Genomic DNA, 9,632 nt, shown 5'->3' with positions numbered 1-9,632 from the left:
AGTGTGTGTGTGTGTGTGTGTGTGTGTGTGTGTGTGTGTGTGTGTGTGTGTGTGTGTGTGTGTGTGTGTGTGTGTGTGTGTGTGTATATCTGTGTGTGTATCTGTGTGTCTGTGTGTGCCATTAGTACATTTCCTCTTTATTCTTTCAGTCTTTTCTGTCTGTCTGAAGTGCCGAGGGGTCTAAAAAATGAAAGGTCATGCTTGGGACTGCTGTGTTCTCCAAGCAGGGTGCTTACAAATTTGTTACACCATGCTTTGATCAACGTGTCCCACCTGTGTGAAGCAGCAACAGGTGCAAGAACTGAAAGTTCAACATTAAAGCTTACCCTAGATCTGTCATGTATTTTAAGCAAGGTGCTTGTAAATGTCTATGTCCTACATTCACTGACCAACAGTTAGGCCTTGCGATTACTGACCATTTAGTCCTTTCCTGTGACTCCACAAACAAGCCCTTTCACACAGGGCATTATGGAATCCTGCAGCACTATTTAACACTATTTCTTATTTGGGAAATCATTTTGTAGTCAGTGGGGTGCAACAAATAGTGTAGTGCATAATATGTACAGTCTTGGCAGCAGATGTACTTCTGTCTACTTTATGTGACTTTCATTCCCACTCTTGTCTCAATTGTAGACCTTCTGTCACCAGCCCATAGACCAACATTTGCCACGCTGCAAGCTGAAATTTTGAACATGGTATATAGCACACCATATTGAGACTTCCTTTTGTGTGGCTGTACTGTGTGGCTCTACCTTGTAAAATCTCTCCTAGATTTTCTCCACCACATACGGGTGGAGTCACCATTCCCCAACCCCTGCCCTTGTCTCGAGAGGGCGTCTGCTCCCTCGTTTAAGTGGCCTGGGATATACGCTGCCCTCAAGGAGAGCAGCTTCCCCTGGGCCCACAGGAGGACCTGTCTTGCCAGCTTGTACAGGAGGCAAGATTGCAGACCCTGGTGGTTGATGTAGGGAACCACTGAAGTGTTGTCCATACGGACCAACACATGGTGGTCTCTGAGGTCTGGAAGAAAAAGTTTGAAACACGGCCAGCATCTCTAGACAATTGATATGCCACATCTGACAGGGCCTTACCTAGAAACCTTGGGTGAAGCAGCCACTTATTACTGCTCCCTAGCCTGTAAGGGACGCATCTGTCATAAGTGTTACGCGACGACCAGAAACTCCAAGCACGGGGCCCTAAAACAGGAACACGGGATCTCTCCACACATCTAAGGCATGTAGGGCTCACCACGTGACCTTGATCGTACAAAGTGGATTGACCCTCAGAGAGAACCCTCAGGCCCTGAGCCACCATAAGAGGGGTCTCATGTGCAGGAGGCTAAGTGAAACCAAATTGGATGCTGCTGCTGACAGAATAGGCTCTGTCTACAGTGCACAGGACCCAACGATACATGTCTGGCAGAGGCGGCAAACCCCGCAAATCGGCTACGATACCAGGTGTAAAACGAGGAGAGCATTCGCTGGAGCTGGCCATGCCCTGAAGCACTGAAAGTGGCAGGGTTAACGAACCAGCTCCCTGAGCTCAGTATATGGTGCCCGCCCCAGCGCTCTTTCCGGCGAGGTCCCCAGATGGTCCAGTATCTGTACAATCGCACAGAATTCCTAAGAGGGGGAATGCGCTGTTACGCTGGCAACTGATTTTTGGCCTCCTGGAACCTATCGACCAGAGGGGCGTCCAGCAGCACAGCCCCTGTCCCTGTCAAAAAGGTTTGACAGGGTGAGCCATAGGTGCTCTTGAGTAGACACGAGGGTGGCTATGGACCGGCCAATGGCCCTAGCGGTCTCTATAGTCGCCCTGGGAGCTAAATCTGTCGCACAGCAACACTCTCTGACTTCTTGATCGCCCAAAGTGTCTCCCATGTCCAACTCTTTTAGCAGGTCTTCCTGATAGGCCTGCAGCACAACCATGGTGTGCAGACAGCCTGCGGCCTGACCAGCTAAAATATAAGCCTTGCCCACCATTGCCGAGGTAGCACAAAAGGGCTTGGTGGGCAGTGCCGGGGTCATCTGGGGCAATGAAGCACCCAGTGTCTCTTCAACTCGGGGCATTGTTCCATAACCGCACTCTTTCAGTTCAACTATTTCAGAATATAGGGAGACCTTTGGACTAAAGAGGCGAGCTGAATAAGGCCTAGCCCAGGACCATGGACACAGGTGTCCATGACTGGCTGAGTGGGACTGGCTAAAGGGGTGTGTCTGAGAGCTCGCAAACATCCATCCAGAACCAGCCAGAACCACAAGGAGCAGGAACATCCTCCTTATAGAGTTCTCTGAGGGAGCGGAGCGTTTGCATTGACATGCGATTGCAATCTGTCAATTCGGCTCCAATGAGTGAGGGATTGAGTGAGTGAGGGAATGAGTGAGTGAGTGAGCGAGTATGTGTGTGTGGTGTGTGTGTGTGTGTGTGTGTGTGTGTGTGTGTGTGTGTGTGTGTGTGGCAAAAGTACATACATCCATCACTTATGTAGAAGTACAAATACTCATGTTTAAAATACTCCAGTAAAAGCACTGACTATACTTATTTACTCAAGTTAAAATAAAGACATGTATTAAAGTATAAAGTAGCCATTACTACTACCTGTTTTAGTGTCACACTGGTATCTGGACCTCACCTCATATTAATAATAGGGCTGTTCTAAATGTACCTTCAATTAATACTTTGTTTTTTATGCTCTAATCAACATGGGCTTGGACAAATATGGATGTTTAATGCAAATGTATGTCTATTATCAGTGATACCATTCTTAACATAGAGCATAAAGACAAAATATTTTTGTAAATGTTTTAAAGTAATTATGGTGCTTTAAATTACTTAAATCATCTGGATCCCAAACAAAACCTTGCTTTTTCCACACGGCCGGTTAATGAAGTGATACTGTAACTCTTCTAACTTTCACATAATCAAACTTTTTACATAATCAAAGAATATTTGTTTTTGATGTGATTCGGTTTATTTAAAAGTATTATTATGTTTGTGAGGCAAATATTCAGTGAGATACAGGTTGTTTTATTTGTGTCTGTGAAGAGAGATGACAGAGACAGCAGCCTTTCTCTTTTATTCATTTTACAAAAGCACAGAATTTTGTTGTTATTATAAGTGCACACAAATAAAAGACCCTTTACAGATTCAGCAATGATGTATTGCTCTTATCTGTATGATCAAAAAAGTTGTTTTTTTGTTTCGGACAATTTGAAATGTTGTTACCTAATGAATGTATCCAGGCTGAACATCCACCGTATAGAACACAAGCAGAGAAAATATGATGAATGATCAGGAATGTTTCTGTTCCTGGTCATGTTTACATCGCTGACTCCCTCTGTCTCACCCACTTTAGTTCCATACTTCTTGTTGCCTTCTGCCCTGCTAATTGTTAGCTTTGTAAAGTAGCCTGGTGTGTGAAAGCCAGGAAATATGTTGATGGGATGAAAATGGTGCGCAATGAGAAGAAAATATATTGACATTTCACCAAATAGATTAAAACTAAAGCCTGTTTTGAAAATGAAAGAAGTAGAAAGTACAGATATTTGTGTAAAAACTGTAATGAGTGAAAGTAAAACGTTGTCTGAAAAGTAACAAGTGAAGTAAAGTACTGATGCAAGAAAAAATCTACTTCAGTAAAGTAACAAAGTATTTGTATTTTATTACTTCCCACCTCTGCATGTGTTGGCATGGGTACTCTGACAGGTCTACAGCTATGCAGCAGCATCCACAGTAAGCTGTTCAAGCCTACACTTCCCAACATGCATCAGTGAGCCATGACCCTCTCACCAGTGTGCTGGTTGCCATTCCTTAGATATCTATTTTTTTAAGTACCAACCACTGCATCCCCACAACCCCCAGCAAGCTCATTTAAAGCCCACCCTTTGCTATTGTAAGTTTCATTAATATTTTTGATTTCAACTCTAATGGCTTTTAATGTTATACCTGGTCAGTGTGTGTGTGTGTGTGTGTGTGTGTGTGTGTGTGTGTGTGTGTGTGTGTGTGTGTGTGTGTGTTTGCTCGTTTATTATTATTTTGCTGCTATTTGAAACACAAACATTAGATGGCAGTATAAATTAACCCAAACCATTCATTCACCTCGAGTCAGAAAAAGGAAATGGTTACGTTATGTAATTTTATGATATTTTAGGAGTGGTTCTGCGAGTCTCATACATATATGTTGCATATTTAAATGCTGTAAGCTGAATGAAAAAAGGACTTATGTAAGACTTATCTCATATGTGACATTCTGTGACAACTGCCTGGTTTAGATATTTCATTGTCTTAATGAGTTTGCACTTTATTTTGTTTATTTATTTCATTGATTCATTTGAGTTCTGTTTCACAGAAGTGCATATGTACATAAACTGAAGTGATTCTCCAGGCTGTCTGTTTCTCAAAATGCCATTATAGTAACCATTATAGTAGAAGGACAAAAGTGTTATCTCTGTGCTAGATGCAAGAATGTGCACTAAAGGAAATAGCAATAAGAGAACTATGAAATAAAATATATATCATAGTGAAATGACAGGTGAAATCGTTCACTCGCTCCAAACCTCGATGTGCAGAAGAGGAGAAAGTGCTTTTTTTGTTGTTGACTTTCTTTACAAGAACAAAATATCACAAACCAAATCACACCTCCCACGCAAACTTGCGGATACCATGTTCTTTATCCTGCTCCCTCAAAGGTCATCAGACGCGATAAGACACGGTATTCTGAGCAGTAAATGTTTAAGATCAATAATTTACAAACGAGATTAGAGTAAACAGAAATTTCTCATACAGGATTCCCTCATTGCAGTGCACACTGAATGCAGATCTCACTCTGAAAAGCTAAAAAGATGACTATTCTTTTATTATTTAAAAAAAAAAAACCTGAAGCTGAATAGTGTCTAGGGTTGTAGCATATCTTGCAATTCTTAAATATGCATTGTGAATTGTAAATTAAGTGCACAAAGCAAACACCTCGATCTTTGCAAACTTGTGTAGGCGGTGTGCTTTTGTGTGTGTGTGTGTGTGTGTGTGTGTGTGTGTGTGTGTGTGTGTGTGTGTGTGTGAGCAAGCGCTTGTGTCTTCATAAGTGAGTGGGCAACTTTCCAACAAGATATGGTATGATGAAATAAGATGTGATGACATACTACATTACTTTAAACTAAAGACTATGACAAAATTAGTACAAAAGCTGCACTAAGAACGATCGAACGACTCAAAGGATATTACAAAGCTGTTAACAAAATATAAACGATATTCACTATTTTAGTTATTCAGAGGACATTCCAGACAGGATGCTGCACAACGAAATGAGGCAACTAATTGTTCTGTTGTTAAATATACATTTAAAAGTCCACTTTATTGCAGCAAAGAGCAATGTCCATCTGACTCGTGCCACTTTCTAGCAACCCACATAGTGCTATTAAAGGTGCTCAATGAGGTTTGATGTTCAATGTGTTGGGTTGTGAGCACGTCTCAGAGGAAATTAATACCACAGGAAATGTGATATTGATGTTTTCGCATGCATATGTGAACTTTTGCGTTTTTACGCCCACATGCGTCAAACAAAAACATTCCCCGTGTCTGTAAATTCCCTGTTGCGGAGCTCTGATAAGAAAGCGCCAGCTCTGCACGTTTTAGTCTGGTTTTAAAAGTAAAGAAAGTGCTGATACACCTTGCATTGTGTTTTTGTTCCCCATACTGATAATATTTCCACGGTCATATTTACTACAGTAGCTGTAACTAATTAGTCTTGGATGTCATCATCATCAGTTCTAAATTTGCATGGTGTACATGCAAGTGTGACTTTAACTTCCCTGAACAACTATGCCGTAACACCGTGGTGTTGTCCTTGAATGACCCAGTATATATTTAAGAACTAAAAATTCATTGTGACCTGATCACAGACGCCATGAACACCATAAAGTGCTGAGCATGTAATATGGACAAGTCCAACTGATACCACCACTACAACCACCACCATTACCACCACCATCATCATCAACGAAAGCCAATTTTTGTAAATTGTTCCTTTGTTTGATGAAATGTACAATTATATATACAAATATACAGGGATTTCTTGTATTTATGAAAAAATCAGTCTGTTTCCCCCTTTGTATATCAAAGTTAGCATTAACGCTTACTTTCAAACGATTTTTATTTAAAAATCTAAACAAATTAAAATAAATGCATACGTTTTATTTTTAAATGCTTTCTAGTGTATTTGTTATATATTTAGCACATTAGATTTTTTTAATCCAATGTGCTAAATATATAACTTTTAAAAATAGTCACATGATTTTTTTTTTTTTTTTTACTTAAACCACATTTAACTATTAACTATTAACTATTAATATATTAACCAATACATAAATACTACCTGACATATACACTGTTTAAAGACTAAAATAGAATGTTGTGTGCTGTTATAAAAAAATATCAGCACCACATTTTTCCTTATAAGCCACAAATAATATATATATATATATATATATATATATATATATATATATATATATATATATATATATATATATATATATATAGTATTTATAAATAAACTCCACATCAGTGTTTGTATCTTTTTATAGTTATGTATAATGTGGTGTAGCATCTGTCATACACATTCTTGTTGTTAAACGAATGAATACCTATCACTGATTTTATATATTGTTAAATAACACACTGTATTGTTTTATTTTAATTTAATTTTTTAATAATAAACATAAATTGTCAAGTGTCATTCATATATCACTATGTGAATGAGCTGTTACTATGAAAATGATAGTGTGTGTGTGTGTGTGTGTGTGTGTGTGTGTGTGTGTGTGTGTGTGTGTGTGTGTGTGTGTGTTAACCTGACATTTAAATGACAGCCTGCATTATTGTTATTGTTATATATTGTTATTGAATTGCTGTTATAGAAATTGAATTAATAAACACAACAATGCTGTGGTATATAATTATAAAAAATGATCTTATTTAGATTAGGATTAATAATGAACAAATAATTTATAATTATTTATAATGATCAGATTACACATATTTAACAAATTATTTCTGTTATAATTTCTACTTGTATTTTCTTTGAACTAAACGTTATTATTGGATAAATCTTAAAATCCATTTACAAATATTTCCTGCAGCCTGACAGACTAAAGAGAAAAACAGTGTTCTAGCTAATATCCTTATCAGTTACTGCATTATAAATTCATGCTTCAGGTTTCTTCCATCACGCAGAGAGCCTTATCAATAAATGAGGTATCCGGCTGATATCATTTAATTCGTATAGGTGTGCAAGTGTGTGGGTGGCTTTTTTGCACAGTGTGTAACCCAAGCAAGGTTTGTAAAACTGCAACAGAAATATAGCGCTCTGCGCTGGTCTTATCAACCCTCCTCCAGGTTCAGGTGGGTGTAAGATTTTGTTCTCCGGGTCTACAAAGCGCAGTGTTTATGTAAGACTTGCAGTTGGATAAGTGTATTGGATTTAGGATTTTTAGTTTCTAGTAGTAAATGGGACTAACCTTGTTAACCCATGTTGGTATGACCATATTTATTGAATATCATGAAAATGAATAAAAAACAGTATAAAGAACAAATTAGTTCTTCCCTTATTGTTACAAAGGAACAACAGAAGAATTTGTTCTGCTCCCAAAATATATCAGGCAGGAGCATTTGATCAGCATACGTTAGTCAAATAATACATTTTTAAACTTGGCAAGCATGGCAGAACAACTCATGGTAATAAAACATTATTCCAAAACACAATGTCAGAAATCAAGCAACTAAAATCCACTTTTCTGTATCACTAAACTTGGACCATTTTAACTAATGTGCTTGTGATATACCTTCAAAAAGTGGTATGAATAGAGTAATGGATTCAGTAGCATTAACTTTTCCCTTTAAATAAACTAGAAGACCCAAACCTGCTCCAGCTTGGCAATGCCCCTGTATACAAAGCCAGTTCCAGGAATATATAGTTTACATGGGTTGTAGTGGAAGCTCTTGAATGACCTGCTATGGAGCACTAAACTGGAATGCTGACTTCACCTCAGGCCTCCTCACCTACATCAATACCTGATCTCCACATCGCTTCAAAATCTAGGAAACATCTTCCCAATAAAGTGGAGATTATTAAAACAGCAAATGGGACAAAATGTGGAATGAAATGAGTTCAAAATTCACATTTTTTAGGTGTCCCTAAACATTTGCTATATAGTGTATCGTTATTTTACAGCAGAACTGAACACAGTAAAAATACTAATTTAATGGTATCACATCAAAGACCATAGCTTTGCTTCTGAGAGTACAATACACAGATTACTCCGTTACTGTTTAGCTATAAAAATTAGGTTATATTCTATATTTAAATATTTTAATCTCGCCACTCTTTTAACTCTCTCGCTCTCCTCTACCAGTGACGCTATCAATAAAGTTTATTAGGTTATTAAGCATCTTTATCAGCAGAGAGCATAGTACATGTTGCCTTCCCAGAATTATTGTTCTCCAAAAAAAAAAAAAAAAGAAAGAAAGAATGTTGCATTAGCCTGCGGAAAACTGCGTTTGAACACAAAAGGGTGTTTTAATTCTATTGACAGTGTATTTTATAGAAACATGTACTTAGCATTGCTGACAAGGCTCACCAGTTCGATCATGAGCTTCAGGTTACTGAATGTCCTCCTTATGTCCTTTTGGTTTTCTTTAGGGTTTTTTGGTTTCCTCCAACCTCTCAAAACCATGCATTAGGTTTAGGACAGACTAAGCTAATTTGTTATGCACTTGGTGTTCCGAGAACAAGCTGCAGATTCACCTGCACCTTGACCAGGACAAAATGGTTTGTAAGAGCAATGACAAAATATATATTTCAGGACAAAACAGAAAACACAATGAAGTTTTCAGATTTTGGTCAAATAAATGTTCAGATAATATGAACAAATCATTTGGACAGGAAATGAAAAAAAAAAAAAAAAGACAAAAAGAACAAAAAAAAATGTAATTTACAATGTTACTACAGTCAGTGTTGACTTCAAACAATTGATGAGCAGTTGAAACCTGTTTCCCAGTTACTCTTGTTTAATGTGAGACCTAATATTCTAAAAAGCGTTAAATCAGAACCCTGACCAGGCCAAAACATGATCTTAATGGACTTGGTGGAGCATCGTCTTGTTGGAAAATACCACCTGATCATTCTTTTAGTAAAACGTCTGTGGAAAGCAAACCTTACTGCAATACTTTCCTGTATCCCTCCCTGTGATAGAGAGGCAGTCACAATTGTATTCCTCACCAGATTTTCAAAGACACCTCTCTGAAACATCACCATCAAGTCCAGAAGTGATTCAGCACTCTACAAAAACAATACGCTTAACCACTCTAAATCTAACCTGACATTTTCTGCCAGGAAGTCTCAGGAATGTGTTTGTTTAATTCTTGCTAATGTTCTGATCAATGATTTCTGGTTAAGACCATAGAAAAACATTCTACAGTAATCCCCTGCTTTCCTGCGGTTCGAATCTCGAGCCCTAGGTTAATCGCAATTGTTTTTGCCACATAGCTAATTAGTTTGGTTGATTTTCCCGGTCTCTCGCGGATAATACGATAGACCATAGTACGATAGACATGGCGTTTCATGTTGAAATAATGAAATG

Source organism: Silurus aristotelis (assembly GCF_946808225.1).
Source record: "Silurus aristotelis genome assembly, chromosome: 9".
Taxonomy (NCBI): Eukaryota; Metazoa; Chordata; class Actinopteri; order Siluriformes; family Siluridae; genus Silurus; species Silurus aristotelis.
This window is presented reverse-complemented; position numbering follows the sequence as displayed.